At 37.8% G+C, this 20,458-nt stretch overlaps 1 long non-coding RNA gene across 1 annotated transcript in view; it reads left to right on the plus strand.

Annotated features, from left to right (window-relative positions):
* LOC120384787 overlaps positions 1-14,590 on the plus strand; it is a 97,943-nt gene extending 83,353 nt beyond the window's left edge. Inside the window, exons 4-6 of the long non-coding RNA XR_005589107.1 lie at positions 4,514-4,646; positions 12,182-12,280; positions 14,497-14,590. This is a non-coding gene — a long non-coding RNA (uncharacterized LOC120384787). The remainder of the gene's footprint in view (positions 1-4,513; positions 4,647-12,181; positions 12,281-14,496) is intronic.
* The last annotated feature ends 5,868 nt before the right edge of the window (positions 14,591-20,458 follow it).

The raw sequence follows: 20,458 nt of genomic DNA on the forward strand, positions 1-20,458 counted from the left end.
TCAACTTTTGTGTTTGTACACGTGTGTGCAGTAGCAAAGTCTCCCAGCAGCATGACAATGCATACTGTGTAGCTGAGGGGGAATAAAGGTCCTTTATGATGCATTAAAATGTAGTTTGCTTCCTCCACATCTTACAAGTAATGATTTGAGGCGCATTTTCAAAACACTAGCTTACAATGTGTTTCAATGGTACACCTTCCAGGAAACATTTGTTATATTACAGATTCTGCTTTTTTTTTTTAAAAAAAGCTAAGAATCTTGAAAATTTTAAAGTGATGCAGTCAGGATAAAACACACTGGATTAATATGTTAATGATTTGCCCCAGACCATATCATGACTGAAGGGTTGAAAGATGGTTAGTATCTTGTTAATATTTTGTTCCATTTCAGGTGATATTTTATTACTTTTGATAACTAAGAAAATATGAACTAAGTAATTGGATGGCAAAAATTAGAGATCGAGAAAGCCCATTAGAAGCAACTTATCTATCCTCCCCTCCAATACAGCAATTTGCCACCTCAGGGGCCTGATTTATTATGGCATAAATCCATTGAAATCCATGGAATTATACTGATGTAAAATGGAGTAATGCAGTTTTGAATCAGGCCCAGTACATTTTTCAATGCTTTATCCCGTCGTTTTCTCTATCTTTTTAATGAAAGAGCTACATCATGGTAATGGATGGGAAAGGAACTTTTAAATCATGATTTAGTTTCTTTTGACTCACAAAACATGATATTTTTGCATACTAGTTTTTTTCAGTTCAACATGCATATTAATAGTCACTAGCACTAAATAATCTGAGGCCTCACTTGAGCAAAATATTTAAAATATGCCTAACTTTAAGTGTGTTATAGTCCCACCAAAGTCAATTAAATTTAGGCACATGTTTAAATATGTTGCTGAATTGGGGTCCCAAGGCATGCAAACAACAGTTCAATTATTGTTGCCTGATCCAAATCCCACTGAAGTCAATGGAAACCTTCCCATTGATTGCAGTGGGATTTGAATCAGGTCCTCTATAGGCCAAATGCTGAGTGAAACATTGGCAATGAACAAATATATCACATCAGGCCTGGTATGATGTATATTTCATACTTTGCTCTTACTTGTATTCTGATTACTAGATCTTTATTATAATCAGTCAAAGTCCTGGCTTTCAAGTTGTGAATGGGTGTCATAATTATCTAATGTAACTAGTCCAGAAATCAGATTAGTAATTAGCTGAACCAAACTGATTGGTGTGACTTCCTCTTTAATGTTGAACATTTACTTTGTGCTTGAAGGATTTGTTTGTATGTTTCTTGTGTGTGATGAGAGCTTTTCTGTAATTAGCTCCTGGGGGACAGCATCTTCTAACAGTTAAAGAATAATTGCAGCCCTATGAAATGTGAAATAGCTTGGGCTGCCTTTTGTTGCAGCTTAATTGTATGCAACAAGTACAGGAGGCTTTTCATTTCACATCCTGATAGTAAAGATGTAGCTTTCATAAAGAAAGAAAGGAATTTTGTACAGTGGTAAATAGTCTCTAGTATGTTAATTTTGCAGAAAAAAGTAAAACAAACAAAGCACAGTCAAGGATTCCAGAGTGTTATTGAAGTAGATGTTCATCATTGTTTCATTAGCTTCTAATTTTTATGTATGCGTTTAATGAAAGACAAAATGTGCATAGAGACAGAACTGTGACAATAATAAAAGAGAAAAATAGTGGTCAGTCAGAATTAAGGCATTTTCCTTTGAAAAATATGTGTTGATGTAACTAAAACTTATTTTAGTTCTCACACTTCATTTTAAAACAAAATATTTCATTTGTGGATGGCAGATCACAAAAATGTTTCCTTCCAGTGATGTTAATCAGATTTCATATTGCTGCAAGACCTTTTAAAGCTATTTTTATGTTCTTTTTTAGTGCCAATAAACCAAAGTGCACATTCTTCCTGTGCCTATTAGTATATTGCTGTCCACAGTTCCAAATAATTGTTAATTCCCCTCTTGCTATGTCATATGCTTGAGATCACCAAGGGATCTCCGGCCTTATTGCTTCCTCGCTGAAAGTGTAGGGTGTTGTGGGTACAGCATTCTTTTTAAGGAACCCTAGGTTCTTGAATCTGTTGTTCTGAAGTAGTCTGAATTTGTAGATCTATAGAGCACACTGTGAAAGCCTTCTGTTGAATAGGTCCAACTGAGGGGTTGGCATTTTGGGTAGGGAGGCATGGGTTTTGTTGATGTTCCAACAGGGTGGGTATGTTAACTTTTCTTATTGTACAGTGCTGGTGGGATTTTTTTATTTTACTCTGGTGGTGCAAAAGCCTATATGCAGTTAAATGTACACATTCAAAATATCACTCCGCTGAATAAAAAAAAAAGAAAAATTAAATTACATCTAGGTGATTATAAATATAGCAGCATATACCCATCCCACACTGCCTAAAGGTCCATATCCTCAGCCTTCTCAGCAGCCCTAACGAATGGATTGCTGTCAAAGCATGATAGTAAGTTTAATTGATGCTAGATTGAATAGAGCTCATGAATGGGCTTTTTTTCCTTTTAATTGAAAGACTAAATACAATGTTAGGCTAATCATCAAAATCAGACTCTGAGAACTGTCCATTGAGTATGTAGCATTGGTATAATATATCCATAATCTTCCATCCATTCCACTGCCTATCAGCATCCAACATCTAATTTTTAATATAGAGGACAATGGCAGTGGAGTATCTAATTGTCATTTAGATCTGATAACTCAGAGTCATTTTGATATGGTTATGAAGTAATCTATAATGTCAGATGCTCAATGTCGTCTTGTCACTCCCACTTCTTTCCATAAGCAATAGCTCTGCTATTGCTGGTCTTTCAGGGCGGGTGGGCGGGGGGTTGCTCACAAAGGCTACAGATTGCAGGAGAAGACACCACCGGAGTTATGTATGCTTGGTAATTAAAGCAGAATAGAACTCTATCCCTAGTAGTAACTCTGAAATTATCTCTGTGTCTTCGTCGTGGCCAAGATTCACAATGATATTTGCATCTGCTGCTGCTCAGTCAGAGGAATATCAATGGGATACTACTGTATTTCTTTGGCAATGGCCCAGGCATTAGATTTGCAAACTTCAGCTTCTATGTTCAGTTCTTAGTCAAGGAGGAAAGGGAGGATATCTTAAAATTCTCAACGGTGATTCCCTTGAGTGATCATTCTGAGGCAGCATTGATAAAAACAAAGTTTTTGTCTGAAATAACATATTTTTAATCTGCAAACAAATGTAGTATCTGTCAAGTGCTGTCAGTTGTGTCTTGAAGAGTCTTTGATACTGCTTTTCCCAAGTTAAGTTATAAGTGACCTGCTAATAAGATTTACATTTTTCCTCTGCTGATGGGTTGGGCAATGTAGTAACCAAACAAAGAAAAATTTAGGGTGACGATACACAGCAAGCCAAATTTTTAATAACTGGCTGTTCCTCAGATTGCCTGGAGGGGACAGGACAAAAGCAGAGAGGTTCAGTGTGCCTTTCATGAAGTATGCTAATGTCCTTTCCTTCTGGCATAAGAAGGAATTACTCAGCCGTGGAACTAGCCAGATTTTTCAAAGATAAAGTTATGTTTATAGTTGTTGAAAAATACCTGTTAAAAAACAACAACTTTATTTTGTAAAAATATTTTTGCTACATTTTTATTGGCATATTTTTTGTGTGAAAACAGTACTAAAGCTATTATCAAAATGGTTATTAGCATTTTTTTGTTCACAAATTTTGAGTGAATGAATATGTTAACCATTTTGATGGCATTTTAATACAAATTTTGAGCAATCATTTTGTAATTAAAAAAATGAAAAAAGCGTCTGTTTTGAACTTTCAATATGGTAACCACTTTGAAAATTTGAATTTTTGTTTGTTTTTTAAATAATAATTCTTCTACCATCTCTCTATGCTGCAATTTATGGAAACATGACTTACCCTCCCTCTGAAAGTTATAGTCCCATGGTGACTGATTCTGAGCAAGAGCCCCAATGCCAGTTGTCATATGGAAGTGTAGTTAGCACATGAATGAGGACTTTTTTCCTCTTTTGCATAGGGCATATTTATCACTGAATGTGCTCCAAGTAAATCAAGGGCCCGAGGTCCAACTTGTTATGAGATAACTGGATTAGGCCATCGATGTGATGTATGAGGATACTTGTTCACAAGTACTAGGTGATATGAACCCACCTTTGACTTGGAACGTTCCCTCTCCTGAATCCAGCACTATAACTAAGTTATAAGGACTTCATGCAGGGAGCCAAGTTTAATACAATTGTATCTTCAGTTGTGCTAGAAGCAGTAGGAACAATTGAGTAATATGACTATTGTACTTGATTATATACGTAAGGTGCTACTTTTGTACGTATGCAAAAGGCAGTGTCCATTTTTATTTTCAGGCAAAGTCTGAGTTTCAAAACTTGATGATGATCCGTAAAGTACATTCTTTCTATTGTTTTTTATCAGATACAGTTGACTGTGTTTTACCATTGCTCTCTTACAGGAAAGAGAGCACTAAGATTTTATGAACACAAAAAGATTGAAGAATCAAATCTCAGCAGCAGTAAAGATGAAACTGATAAAGGTTGGGACTTCAGAGGAGACTAATTACAGCATGCACAATACGAAGCATAAATGTGAGTCCTTTCAAATAATATGATTGTCCAAAGATCTTTCAGAAATAAATACATTTAATAGGACATAAAATATTGAAAGGTGAAAGGAATATGCCACTTTGATGCCATTGCTGTTTGTCAGGGAAACAAAAATGTAGTTCTTTCAAAAATGTTTGCAGAATTGATGCAAAAGGGAAAAATACTGTAGTCACAAATTACTCTTTTATCATGGCACTTCAACAAACTAGAGAAGAGCTGTGTAAATGTTGGAATTGGGCTGAAAAACAAAAGATGAAGGGATATATAACATTTTGGAGCAGTTTTTAAAATCAGAAACGCATGCCCCAAGCACCAACATGTATCAGCATTTTATTTGCTGATGGCTTTTAGAGGGGGTTAGGGGGCTGTTGTGTGTTTCTTTTATTTTCATTCTGTCTTTCCGGGGAAAGACTTGTGAATACAAGGAGTTAGCAGTGTTCACTAGTCATAAAATGTTTTCTAGCCTTCGGGAAGGTGACATTCCTAGAAGACCAGCATGTGAACCCTTACATCTTAAATGGTGCACAGGCATCTAGACAGAAATTTTGCCTCATATAAACAGTGCTCTCTGTAATTTCCAGCTGTTAGCCATCTTGGCCGCTGAAATTAGGGTGTTCAATTATATTCGTATTTGATTTGTTCATAGACTATTAGCATCGATTTCAACTTCTACACACTGTATCTCACTGTAAAAAAAAATATAAAAAATCCCACAACTATTTGTTCATGAATCATGCTGATAATCTGTGATCTGACACTTCACACTTCATTCTTTGCACAATTTTTTTTTTGGGGGGGGAACTCAAAAGGAATTTTTTCTCTCTCTGTAACTGGATCAGCAACAGAAGGTTTCTGACTTGACAGCACTTAATTGCTTGTCATAATTTTTTCCTGAGACAGTGTGGTTTATTAGTTACAATTGAGTAAGCAGCGAGAGGTTCTGGGTGCAAATTTGGTATGACTTATTCATTCTTTGTAAGGCCTTTGGTAACACCTGGCTTAATTGAAGTTGTACTTACTACCCAGTTGTACAGGTGGCAAGTAATTTATTCTAACATCACATAATGAATCAGTTGACCTAGCTTGTAGTAGAGCTCAGGATTCTACAGGATCCCTGTTTTTGTACTACCTGTTTGATCAGCAGACTGTTAAAATGATAACAGGTGGGCATTCTCACTATTCTGGTGCAGAACTCTTAAGAATTTGATCCACCAAAGGATTTAATAAGGCAGAAGTTCTGTGCTAAATTCTTATCCTAATAAATAGTACTGAAATATGTGGGAGATCATTCATTGTTATAAAAAAGATCCTAAAACACTTAACAACCAGTAGTATAGGAATGGTGATGAACCGACATGGCTACAACTACACTGTGTATGGTAAATAAAATGTTTATTGCCCACACATTTTGTTTTGTTAGTGTGATTTTTCCAAAATCTACTTTTGTCAATGAATACGACTTTATTAAAGATGAGTTGAATTAGCGCAACTGTTTTAGACAGCTGGAAGGCTGTTTATCCAAGTTTAATAAGATTAATTAAATGCTAATATTACTATTCTTTCCAGTGGAATAGCCAATATCTGGCTTACTTAATTGGAATGGTGGCACTTCCTAAACAGCCCTTAGAGCAACAAGAACACTGAAATAATGTAAACTACTGTTATGATATTTAGCAATCTGTCTTCAGCTCCATGTATGTTGGCAGAAGAAAATACAGTGTTTTCACAAAGCAGACATTTGTGTTGGACATTTCTTCTTAAAGGTCAAACTCATGGTGTCATGTCTTATCCATCGTTGAAACCAGTGAACACCTGGCTGGGTTGACATTTTCTGTGTCTTTCCATGTTTTCTGTATTTCTATCAGGTTCAGGATCTCATTCTTGTTTGTTTGCTGTATTTTCATGCTACAAGGCTACTCTGAATAAGAAGTCAGCTATGTACATCTCAGTACCTTTCTTGTAGTATCCACGTAAATTATAGCAATGCAGTTTCAGCAGCATATGCTGAAAGCATCTCAGGGCGGCTAGCAGTGGCTTTTTAAACAATGCTCTCTTATGGTTTGTGGTCACTTTCTAGTGAAATGGCTTCCTGTCCTTGAATGTGCTTATCAAACTTTTCACATGCAAACACTATTGCAAGAACTCTCTTTTCAATTTGGAGGCATCTTTATGAAAGTGACCTTGACATAAAAACTACCAGCCGTCCCTTTGGGAGTGATGCCCCAAGCCCCATCTCATTGTGTGGTTGCCTCTTTGTTCACATCATAGTAGTTTAGGATGGGATGGTTGGTCCTCAGCTCCTTGATTCTTGTGGTGGCCACTTCATACTGTACCTTTGTCCAGTAGTCACCTCAGGGAGTTCACAAGTCTGAGAGGCTTGGAAGAAATTTTGGCAGATCATTTACAAATCCTAATAGTGTCTGAACTAATTCAATATCTTTATGTGTAGACACGACCTATATTGCTTTGTTGGGGCCAGATCTCATAGCACCAGGGAGGTCAGCAAGTGTCCCATGTATTGTACTACAGTCAATTGCAATTTCATTTTGCTTTTATTCAATTTTAGGTTTTGTTCTCTGACTCTTTCTAGCAGGTGTATGAAGTTGTGGATGTATTTTGCCACAGCTTCCATCATGCTGTCTCCATATCCGTACACCAGAATGTCGTTAGCTATGATGCTGCCCCTTGTCAGCCCTATTAGTACATCTTTCTGGTGGTGATGGTATTCTTCCATGGTATGTTGGGGCTCAAATGGCATTCTCAATCATCTGTATCTATCAGCTGGTGTCAGGCAGCTGGGCATTCTCACTATTCTGGTGCAGAACTCTTAAGAATTTGATCCACCAAAGGATTTAATAAGGCAGAAGTTCTGTGCTAAATTCTTATCCTAATAAATAGTACTGAAATATGTGGAGATCATTCATTGTTATAAAAAAGATCCTAAAACACTTAACAACCAGTAGTATAGGAATGGTGATGAACCGACATGGCTACAACTACACTGTGTATGGTAAATAAAATGTTTATTGCCCACACATTTTGTTTTGTTAGTGTGATTTTTCCAAAATCTACTTTTGTCAATGAATACGACTTTATTAAAGATGAGTTGAATTAGCGCAACTGTTTTAGACAGCTGGAAGGCTGTTTATCCAAGTTTAATAAGATTAATTAAATGCTAATATTACTATTCTTTCCAGTGGAATAGCCAATATCTGGCTTACTTAATTGGAATGGTGGCACTTCCTAAACAGCCCTTAGAGCAACAAGAACACTGAAATAATGTAAACTACTGTTATGATATTTAGCAATCTGTCTTCAGCTCCATGTACGTTGGCAGAAGAAAATACAGTGTTTTCACAAAGCAGACATTTGTGTTGGACATTTCTTCTTAAAGGTCAAACTCATGGTGTCATGTCTTATCCATCGTTGAAACCAGTGAACACCTGGCTGGGTTGACATTTTCTGTGTCTTTCCATGTTTTCTGTATTTCTATCAGGTTCAGGATCTCATTCTTGTTTGTTTGCTGTATTTTCATGCTACAAGGCTACTCTGAATAAGAAGTCAGCTATGTACATCTCAGTACCTTTCTTGTAGTATCCACGTAAATTATAGCAATGCAGTTTCAGCAGCATATGCTGAAAGCATCTCAGGGCGGCTAGCAGTGGCTTTTTAAACAATGCTCTCTTATGGTTTGTGGTCACTTTCTAGTGAAATGGCTTCCTGTCCTTGAATGTGCTTATCAAACTTTTCACATGCAAACACTATTGCAAGAACTCTCTTTTCAATTTGGAGGCATCTTTATGAAAGTGACCTTGACATAAAAACTACCAGCCGTCCCTTTTTGGGAGTGATGCCCCAAGCCCCATCTCATTGTGTGGTTGCCTCTTTGTTCACATCATAGTAGTTTAGGATGGGATGGTTGGTCCTCAGCTCCTTGATTCTTGTGGTGGCCACTTCATACTGTACCTTTGTCCAGTAGTCACCTCAGGGAGTTCACAAGTCTGAGAGGCTTGGAAGAAATTTTGGCAGATCATTTACAAATCCTAATAGTGTCTGAACTAATTCAATATCTTTATGTGTAGACACGACCTATATTGCTTTGTTGGGGCCAGATCTCATAGCACCAGGGAGGTCAGCAAGTGTCCCATGTATTGTACTACAGTCAATTGCAATTTCATTTTGCTTTTATTCAATTTTAGGTTTTGTTCTCTGACTCTTTCTAGCAGGTGTATGAAGTTGTGGATGTATTTTGCCACAGCTTCCATCATGCTGTCTCCATATCCGTACACCAGAATGTCGTTAGCTATGATGCTGCCCCTTGTCAGCCCTATTAGTACATCTTTCTGGTGGTGATGGTATTCTTCCATGGTATGTTGGGGCTCAAATGGCATTCTCAATCATCTGTATCTATCAGCTGGTGTCAGGCAGCTGCTTTTCCTTATTCAGCAACACTTGCCAATATCTGTCTTTGGCATCACGTACTCAGAATATTTCTGCTTTGGCTAAGTCTGGTAATATTTCTTCAATTGTAGGCATTTGGTAGTGAGTTCTGTGTTATGCTTTGCCAGCTTGCCTGGCTTCTCAATGGCTATCATGCTGCTTATCCAATCTGTGGGTTCTATAACTTTAGCAATGATGCCTTATTTTCCCATTTGGTTCATTGGTCCCATTTTTTTATTTTTTATTTTATTTCAATGGGTGACCTGTGAGGCAGGTGCTGAATAGTTTTATCTATTTCTAAATGTAAGACTTTCCATCACGGTAATGGCTTCTTAGCTTTGCTGCCAAGATGCCACAGTGCATTGTCTGCTCCAGATATGGTTTCTGTTTTCTTTGTGTGTCTATTGTGTGAATCATTTGTCCCAGGTTTGGTGTCACAATATTCACGACTTGACTTGTTTTTAGCTGCAGTGGTTTCTATGCTTTCAGCCTGTGTGCTTTTCCTGAGTATTCTTCCTGTAACTTCCCAGTGGTGGTTTGCTTCTGCCATTGTATAATTTGAATTTGGCTTTGCTTGCTTGCACTATCTCTTTCTCCTCTTACATAATGCTGGGAAGTCTTTGTACCCTGACCCGTTCACTGATGTCCCACTGTCTACTTAGCATTCAGTTTCCTGTTTATTTGTGCGTTGCTGCTTTGTTTTTGCATCGGGTGCTAGTCTGAGATTTACAAACCATTTATTTTGCTCTTTTACACTGCATTAATATCGTATATCTGCAAAATCTCCTTTCTTACGGCACTATGGGCTTCCCCGATATGGTGTATAACACAATCGCTGGCTTCCTCCAGGCCCCGGGGTGCTCAACACCCCTCCCCCACTGCTCCCCTGCAGGCTCCTCCCCCCGCTCCATCTTGCCCTGCCTCTTTCTGTCCAGTTCCACCCCCTTCCCAAGTGTGCCCAGCCCCGCTCCCCTTTCCCTCCAGTGCCTCCTGTATGTCACGCAACAGCTGATCATGGCGGGTGGGAGGAAGGTACTGGCAGGGAAGGGGGACGGGCAGCTGGCTGCTGGTGGTTGCTAAGCACCCACTAATTTTAGTCTGGAGCATTAACATAGTCGATGCCTATGATGCACTATTTATTTGCTTTTCCTGTCCACAAACATTGACATAATGGCTTCTCTTGCTAGAAATATTTTATGTGACCCCATATATGGGCCATTTCCCATTACTGTGTTTTTCTCCACAATACACACAGATCTTCCTTTGCCTTTTCTTTTCTCTCTTTTGTTTTGTATTGGTGCATTTACTTTTGTATGCATTTTGGTGCATTTTCATACTTTCCCACTGTTAGTTGGTGAATTACCTCTGTGTTCGCAGAAGTTATTCTCTTCATTTAGACATGAGCATTGTGCGTGTCTATAGCTCACTCTGAGCATTTTCATTCGAGCATCTGCAGCTTTTGCCCCTATTGCTAATCTATCACAAATTAGTTCTTTTAAAATTTGATAATCCCATGCGTTGGCCATTGTGTGTGGTTTGGCAATATACCAATCTATTGTTTCTCCAGATTCTTGATCAAAATTGTTGTAGGGAAAAAATAGCTTTAATATATGAGATTTTGTTTGTTTTGTTTGAAATGCTTTTGGAGTGCTTCAGAGGTTTTACCTGGGTCCTCCTGGTCTGTTACTGACATATCCAAATGTTGGAGCAGGTGTCCGCCTGTCCCCATTACAGCTAATAGTGATGCTGTTCTTATTTTGTTTTCCTTTTTATCCACCCCCTTTGCAATTTTGTAGTTTTCCCATTGTGATCATGCTCAGGAATCTGGTATGCAGCTGTGGTTGCTGTTTCTCTTTGAAATTTGTGTGTTCATTTGTTTTGCAATATTCTTAGATTTTGATTTTATGTACCCGCAGGCACTGACTCACTTCTAGTTATGGTCAGTGTTCAAGCATAAGAAGAGAGAGCACCAAGACAGCGCAACATGCAGGCTTTTACTCCTTGCTTCATGTAGACAGTGCTCCATCATCAAGCACTTCGTGAAAGTAGACTTCTCTGAGTTCCTAGATATTACCCCATATATAACCATACTGTTATAGGGATCACTCACTGCTAGAGTGTCTCCTCTTGGCTGTTCTGGGGATTAGCTCCTTCCAGATCCGATGCCACTTTCTTTCACTCATTTGTTGACCCTCCTGCCTCTCTGCAACTCAGGTATCTTTCTCTTCTTGGCCTGGCCCTCTGGCCAGGTCACTGTGCGTTACCAGTCTCTCTATCCAAAATGGCAGTCTTCTCCCTCACTTCCCAGACTGTGCCACTTCTCCAGTGGCTGGTAGGGGAACCCAGTCCCACCTTCTACTCTGGGTTCCAGATCAGGGATCCTCTAATCAGCAGCCAATGTCTGCAATGTCACATCTTGCTGCTGTTTCACTGAACCTTTTCCTACTCCACTTCCTTCAGACTTCTGTTGCACCACCCTTCTGGATAAACCCTTCCTTCAGGGCTGGATCCCTGGGGGTTTCTACTCTCTCCCTGAGTTTCCTTCCTTCTCTCTTTAACTTCCAGAGAGTGGCCGCAGTCTTCCTCACTGCAGCCCTTTTCTGAGGCCAACCTCCTGCTTTTATATTTGCCCTGCCTGTTCCTTCTCAGCCAGGCTCCATCATCAATCTGGAGTTACTTAGGTCACCTAATTCCCCTCAGGTGTGGCCTATCCACTTAACTGTCCCATTCTGAGCCTCACTTAACCCTTCCTTGGCTGGTGTGGAGTGCACACCCAATCACACATACTATAATGTCCCTGAGTAGAAAGCTATCCATTGTAACAACTGAAGTCAATGAGAGCCTTTCCATCAACTTGAATGGGCTTTTGATCAATGCTGTTGTTAGCTAATATTGGTTAGGTTTTGACATGAACTTATGCCCACTAGAAGACAGATAATCAAACCTTGGGTTTGTATGTGTTTTATTTAGTGCTTACTCTACTGTGCTTTCAAATAAGTTCCTAATAATGACTGTTTCTTCCTGTGCAGTGTTTGTTTCAGTATTTAAAACTAATCTTTGTTTTCTCTTGCTTTTAGGTGGGACACTTACCTTAATCCTCTTATGTTTGTGTGCCTTGAAGTCATGGTTCTTTGTATGGTTTAGGATTTCAAGAGCCTGATTCTTCGAATGTTGAGGTCAGTTTGACCTTCTTCGCTGATTTCTTCTTGCTATCACAATTGTAGATAATTCTTATAACTTTTTTCTGACTCTAAGCTCCAGTTCTTTGGGTGTTTTCTTTTTTCCTTGCTACCTGTCTATAGGGCTTAGATATGAAACTATTTAGAAAAAATGTTTTCTGTATGATCCTAACTGAATTCTGTTTTGTCTCTATATGTTTTACTTTTTATGGGCTGTCTTAGTGTTACCCTTTGGCTGTCCTACATTACAATACTAATTTAGTAGTTCTTTTTTACAGAGCTTCCAAGGTTGGGTTAACTAAGTTATCTTTATTTAATTGGCCTAGTCAAATGGTTATTGGTTAACCATTTTCTAAAGAGGATGGATATAGATTTTTTTTATGACTGAAGTGTTCTTAATCTATGTTGGCCTTTTATAAAGATGAAATGTTTTGAGTCAGACATATGCAGCAAGCAGAGTTATTCATTTGAGGCTAAAAACGTGGAGGTCATTAAAAATGTATTTTGAACAATAGATCCAACCCCAACAGCACCCTAATTTCTTTGTCTTTGATTCATATTACTTCATCTAAGTTTTAACCTTTTTGGCTGATAACCAAGTCTTAGATTTTTATAATATCAGAATATAGTCAGCTAAAACAAATGGATTCAGACAGTTGTCACAGAAGTATTTAGCTAAAATTACTTCAAAAGTTTTACGCTGCTTGACATTTCAGTACTGTCTTTGAAGTGTATACCCTGAAAAATATTTGTTATTAACAATTCCAGACAGGTATTTCACTAAAGACATGTAAAGATGTGTAGAAAGAGAGATTAATATTTTGCAATAGGTTTAGCCTCTGGAGGAAATATTTATGTCTTAATTGTTTTGAATTCCACCTGTCATTTCACAAAAAGCTTTGCTCATATTCTAACCCCCCCCCCCCCCTCCACACACACTGTTTTTAGTCATAAGAATTAGTACAACGTATGTTTAGGTTGTATTCAAATATCACCTTCAGCTGTTGTGTGATAAATAGCAGGCAATCTTTTACAGACAATGGGTTTTGCTTTTCTGAGACTTAACCTTGGATACCTAAAGCCTTGCAATTAGAAATCAGTCAAATTAGGATTAAAACACTAAAAGAAAAGGGGGGAAATAAGCTACTTAAATGTTTCTTTTGAATTTGGATGAACTCTACTTGGCTTGCATGAAGCCCAAGTAATCTGGCTCTTTGCAAAAGACATGGTTAGCACAGGGGTTCTCAAACTGGGGGTTGGGACCCCTCCGGGGCCACGAGGTTATTATATGGGAGGTCGTGAGCTGTCAGCCTCCACCCCAAACCCTGCTTCGCCTCCAGCATTTATAATGATGTTAAATATACAAAAAAGTGTTTTTTAATTAAAGACACCGAGAGGCTTGCTATGTGAAAGGGGTCACCAGTACAAAAGGTTGAGAACCGCTGTGTTAGGGGAAGGCGAAGTGAAGTCCAAGGCCAGTCTGGAGGCCCCAGGCTTCATTGTGCAGCTGCTGTTCTAGCCTGTTTGTTGGTGTTTATTTGTATTACAGTAGCACCTCAGCTCTGGCTGAGAACAGGACCCCCATTGTGCTGGGCACTCTGCAGACCCATAGGAGACATAGTCACTACACCAAGGAGCCTACAGCTAAGTAGATGAGACAGAGGGCGGGGTAGGGGAAACAGAGCCACATAGGTCAGTGGCAGAGGTGGAAATAAAACTCAGGTATGCTGTTTTCCAGTGCAGTCCTCTGTTCATTGGGCCACACTTTCTCTCAGTCACAGAAACTCTGCATCAGTTGTGCAGGATGCAGAGGCCATGGGATCTATGGGATCCCTCTTCTGACCTGCCTCTCACCCCCCTCTCCCCCACAATCATTGTGGCCTTCTGCAGTGGCCCATAACCTTGTCCACAGGAATTAAATGTCTGATAATGAAGCGCTGCAATATCCCAGGAGAGAACAGAGCATTCTGGGACACATCCACTTTGGGGCCTCAGCAAGATAGTTAGGCACACACCTAACTTTAAGTACGTAAATAGTCCTTTTGAAGACAACAGGACTACTCACATTTGCAAGGTTAGACATGTGCTTATGAACTTGGCTGAATCAGGGCCTTGTTGAGTACTAGTTCTGCCAACCATGAGCTCCAGTAGAAGTCCTCTGGGTAGGAGGGGGAAATCATGGCTTGCCACCTCCAAAAACATCACTATTACAGGAAGAAGACGTCAAGGAAGTGAATGGGTAGCTGGGACATCATCGGAATAGAGGAAGCATACAGAAGTCTTGGATACAGAAGAGTTACCGGTAGGGGACTGTGAAATAAGCTAAGTAGGCCCAATGTCCGCCCATTTTATTTGCCTGGCTGTCTTTCCAGGTAAATTACTAATAATTTTACCAATAACTTAAAAAACTCTCTCTTGCTTCATAAAAAGGAAAAACATTTGCTCAGAAATAAAAATGTACATCATCTTCTCTATGATGTAGGCCAAATGTTGTTCTTTCATAGGAAAATATGTGGCGAACAATAGCTATGCATGTTTATAAGTCCTTCTCTTCATTCTTTTGTAGTAATGGTTGAGGAAGGATATTAGAAAAAATAAAACATACTTGCTCAATTGATTCAGGCATGAAAATAAATGATTTTGTTTAAGAGGTGTTGTGCAAAATGCTGATTGCTGAATCCTATAAGAGGTCAAAGAATAACAGGAGAACAATAAGTTACAAAGAGTAAAAGCAGAGTAGGTTTAAAATCTTTGATTTTTGGAGGGAGACTTTTGAAACCTGTGTGAAATGAAGGAATTTCTGTACGGAGTCATGTTAGGTATTGGGGGATATTTTTAAACAGTGACACATTTATTGACAGTGGAAAGTACAAAGCTCACGACACAGCTGCTGAGATCAAGAGATGCAAGGACTTTGATTCTTTGAGTACAATGTATAAAATTTGGGAGGGTTATTTCATTGCTGCCATGACCTGCTGTGTGAGGAAGAGGTGGTGTGTCCTCTGATTCCTATCAGTGAGCAGTTCTCACTCTTTCCTTACATGACAGCCTTTGTGTGCTTAGTGAAGAGCAGTGCTCCATGCATAGGGACAAGGTGTGGCTGATGAGTCCTAGATAAATTCACACACAAAAAAGCCACTGTATTGCTGAATGGGTTTCCAGTGTAGCTCTTTAATTTCATCTCTTGGAAATGTTTCTCCTCTTTTCATCCAACTGCCTTTATCTTAACTTCTGATCTGAGCAAAGCAGCAGCCTTTCAAATTGAACAAACCATGTTTCAAATAGGCTCTTCTGCTTGTGACAAGATGTACCTCATTTTCTCTGCAAGCCCTCAGCAAGGTCACACCTTTTTAATTTATTTTCTGTAAGAAAAATCTAGTTGCATGATAGAACAAGGTCCAGATCTAGCTAGAGGTCATTCCTTGAGCTAGTCATAAAGTAAATACGATTAGAACCATTTAATATCACAGAGCTCGCCAAGCTTAGTGCTATTAAAATTTAGGCTTTGTTTACACAAAGTAACATAAATAGCTGCTCTAAGTTGTAGCCAACAGAATTATAGTAAGGGAATTGTTTTAGATGTTTTCTTTTTATTTTTACTGTGTGCCCTCTTTTACAACTAATATGCATATAAATTTTGAGTACAACCAGATGGTGTAATGAATTTAAATTATTTTCACTACATACTCTTGCAAAACAGTCTAATATAAGATTCAGTGTTTGATTTCCTCTTGATCCTTCATAATTAAAAATATGAATAAAACATTATTAATGTGTGTAAGTTCAGTGTTAACACAATTAACACATTTTTACCACTCATTCAGCAACAGGAAAGTATTGGCATGCATGTGAGCTGTATGTTAACATAAAAAATATGGGACAGATTTTCAAGACTTTGGTCCCAAGCAAATCTGATCCTTGAAGACATTGTTTAAGTTTTGAAAGAATACGTATCCAAAAGTATGGTAGTGGGCTTTTCAAACCATAAAATTACTAAATGCAGCTTCCCATCTTCATATACTTTCCCTAAGAGACATTAACCCAGAAATATAGACACAGATGCTTTTCCCTTATATTCAATCATCAGATTTTAAAAATGAATTTAAATAGATAGCAAAACCCTTTTGTATATTGACATTGTTTTAGCAAGTGGCAAAGATGAATAATTACAGTTTAAACCTTTTATTAGACAAAAGAATGACTCCTTTTGCAACAATGACACTATTGTGTAGATCCATGTGTAGGGATGTTATTTTATGGACAACGTTGTCATGGCCTCCTCAGGCATTCCTATGTGCCCAGTTGTTTTTTATGGTCTATCATGTCAAATGCCTACTTTCTTACTTTGTACATCATTGATGCAACAGACCGGAACAACTCCTCCAAGTAGTTCCAATCAATTTGACTGACATGTTTGCTCACTATATGTCTATGTGATAACATTTCTGTTGAAATGTCTGCTAGAAAAACCTTGGCACTTAGGTGTGTTAGCCACTTTAATAATTTTTAAAAATAAAAGTTATTGAGCATTGTAGAAAATACTGTGATCTAGATCTGACCCTACAAATGAACATGACTTCTTTATATCATAAGGTATGGTGTATTGGCGTGTCCATCTATACTATTTACATGTTATAAATGCTGAGAGGAATGGACTGATGGTCTAAACTCAGGCCTGGAAAAAAAACAGGAGTGAACTCTGAGACTAACTTGCTGTGTGACCTTGGTTAATTTTTATGTCCGTGTTAATTATACAACTTCCAAAAGGTTTCTAGGCGCTTAACCAATATACGAAATGTCTCTGCCCTAAAAACGTTACAGTCTAAGGCCCCAATCCTACTAACAATGAAGTAGGTGTTTAACTTAAGCATGTGAGTTGTCCTATTGACTTTGTAGAAGTTGCAGGCTTCAGTGTTACTAAGATAGGGGTTTAAATCACTTAAACTCTGCCTTGGTTTCCCTTTTTATCAGTGGGTGTCAAAGTTTGTACTTGTGACCCCTTTCACATAGCAAGTCTTTGAGTGCAACCCCCCCTTATAAATTAAAAACACTTTTTAATATATTTAACACCATTATAAATGCTGGAGGCAAAGTGGAGTTTGGGGTGGAGGCTGACAACTCGCGCCCCTCCATGCAATAACCTCGCAACCCCCCGAGGGGTCCTGACTCCCAGTTTGAGAACCCCTGGTTTATATGAAGTGGGCATAATGCCCACCTACCCTGAAGATAATTTATTTATGTCTATCAATCCTGATGATGTTTAAGTTCTAAACTTGATCATGATTATATTCCATATAACTCACATTTCTGACCTCTCTTGACTAAACTTGACTGTCATTTCAAGGGGGCCAGTGGGAAGAGAGATCTGACTATAGTTTATTAACATGCAATAGTATAACAAGGCAAAAAGGAGAAAATCTTTAGTCAATTTAAATATTAAAATAACTGTTTTAGGAAGAATGTTTAATAATAATTTCAAGACCTAACTCATTGCATGTAAACTACCCAGATAAAGGGTTTGAGCATAGTTCTGTTTCCTAATAAAAATTAAAGGGAGCGTGGTCATTTTTCACTTTGGTGTTTTTCTTGTTAAGCTACCCTATGCTTAGCTGAATACAACAAAGGGTTAGATGATTTTGGGATGGTTAGTTGCTCCATGTGTGGGGTATGTGGACGTAAGTGAAGCCATGCTCAGAATATTGAATATGCAAAAATAGCGTCTTCTTACTCAACAAGTACGATCTCTGTATTTTGAATATTTGCTAGATTAGAAATGAAAATACGTTTGTGCTACTTTCTTTTCCTGTTAGCATTAACAGAGTCGACAAAGCTATGGCAAAATGATCTGTATTCTTTCCCGAATCACCGATCATCAATAGAATTGTTAATTGTGTTTCAGTGCAGAATCTATAGTACTGGAGATGATGGTTGAGCCACTTAGAACATATGCTGACTTCCAGAACCCAGACTGAGCTGTCATTTAAGGACAGAAATACAAAACTCTTTTTTAATTGTAAATTGTGCAAATATGGGCCCTGATCCTGCAAAGATTCAGCTCATGTAATTTGACTCACATGAGTAATCCACTTGACTTCAATGGGGCTACTTACTTGAGTAAAGTTACATTTATGCATAATTCTTTGCAAAACCAGGATCTTGGTCTGTAATCGGAGTAAGGAAGTAAATGTGGTACCCCACAATATCATTTTTTACAAAATTCCTTTTTGGGTTGTAACTATATGTAGTTCTTGATAGATAAATATACTTGATAGATAAATTTTACTTCTGTGTTTCTAAGAAGACAATGCTCAGTATTTACCACATACACTGCATTTTGAGTTTAGTTTGAGTACTGATAGTATTTTTTTTAAGACTGCTGCAAGTGGTTTATATTGGAATTTGTACAGAAAGGCTTTGAGATACATTTTTTTCATTTCCTCTAGTGAGATGAAATACATCCATATGTTTAATTCTATTCTTATTTTTAGTTTCAAGGCTAAATCCTGTTTTATGCTAAGTTCACATAGACCTTGATTCAGTAAAACACTTAAGCACATGCTTAAGTTTAATTGAGATATAGATTCAGATTACAGCAAATAAAATGTTACCCAAAGAAAACTGGGGTACATGGTATGAAAATGATTTAAATGGATTTCAGGATCAGTAGTAGTTAATGGTTTCTCTTTCCGTAATGATGATGATTTGTACAAAGATGATTTGTACAGAAGAAAGTTGAACATTCTTGATGTGTAAAGAACTTTTTTCCCTTTGGCATCTCCATATCTGTCTTTTAAATGTTTTCTGTTTTAACATTTTAATATTTCAGTGCACTTTTGAGGAATATTCAGTACTGGTAACGGGCCATTATATCAGGTTGTGTATAAGATGCTTGCTTTTATTAAGGTAGCGAGAGCTGCTTCTAATGAATATCAGTTTTAGGACTATAAAAGTAGAGAACAGTATGATTTAATTAGTTCAATGAAACTGCTCTTAAGTGTCTTTATACAGCTTATCAAACTATCACAGTTTTCCTAGTTAATAAAACCTGTATCATATTCATGAAAGCAGTAACAGTTTTACAGAATGACAATATATTTAGGGATTCATAACTGCCTATTTTAAATAGATTTATTTGGTAATTAAAAAAAAATAAAGTCTCATTGGGAAGGAAACTTTCCCTTTTCCTCTTCAAAATAGCTTGATTTCTTGAGAGTAGACATGATTAAATGGGTAGGTTTGCAGAAGGATATTCTGTAATAATTGAATAGGCTGTGAATTAGGAGAAAGCCTATTAAGGGTAAGCGGTTATTTATATCATATGCTTGATGATAATGAAAAACATTTTGACCCATCCTTGCAAACAAGAACATGGTCACAGTAAAGCTTGTCCCCAATTTATACATGACTTGTAAGCTATAATCTCACTAACTACTGAATTATTTCATAATGAACATTCACTCCTCCTTTCTTGTAATGTAATTTCTCGTCCTAATGTAATGGGTGTTTGAATATTTAACCCATCAGAGATGATGTGGGAAGACACTAGACAGTTCTCCCAACTGAAAACATTGGCACTTGGCAATTGCTAGGCAAGGAAATATTAAAGAGGAGCAGGATGTATGACAGCAAATTAGCTAATAAGACTAATATCTTCGGCTTGCAGGAGTAAACAACTATTCAGTGAAAGTACAAAGAAGAGTCTTAGTAACTAGGAATTCCAAACATCATGCAGTGGTGTAATGCTCAAATAATTGAAGGTAGAGTAATAGTCAGATTTGTTGTTCATTATATTAATGACCCTTGGAAGGAGACAGCAAAGACTTACTGTGTTCAGAGAAGGAAGTAATGCAGGAATATCCTAAGATGAAAAATGTCAGAGACAGAGGAACATAGACAAAGATGGAGAGACAACATAAAAATTGTAGATTAATAAAAAAAGAAACCAAAAAAAGAGGCTGATCATGCACACTTCTTAGAAAGGTAAGCTGCCATACACCCAGATTGGAAGTCCTTTCCATAGCTCTAGTTCCACAGTTAGTCGTTACTGTATTTATAAAGAAAACTAGTAAATCTGGGAATAAAGGCTAGATTTTAATCTTTCCACACAAAAACGATGTCTTATTTTATCCCTATGGTACTTTCCAAAGGTTTATTGTCTCTTGTATAATGTGCTGC

The sequence above is a fragment of the Mauremys reevesii genome, linkage group 16, assembly GCF_016161935.1.
Source record: "Mauremys reevesii isolate NIE-2019 linkage group 16, ASM1616193v1, whole genome shotgun sequence".
NCBI classification, from domain to species: domain Eukaryota; kingdom Metazoa; phylum Chordata; order Testudines; family Geoemydidae; genus Mauremys; species Mauremys reevesii.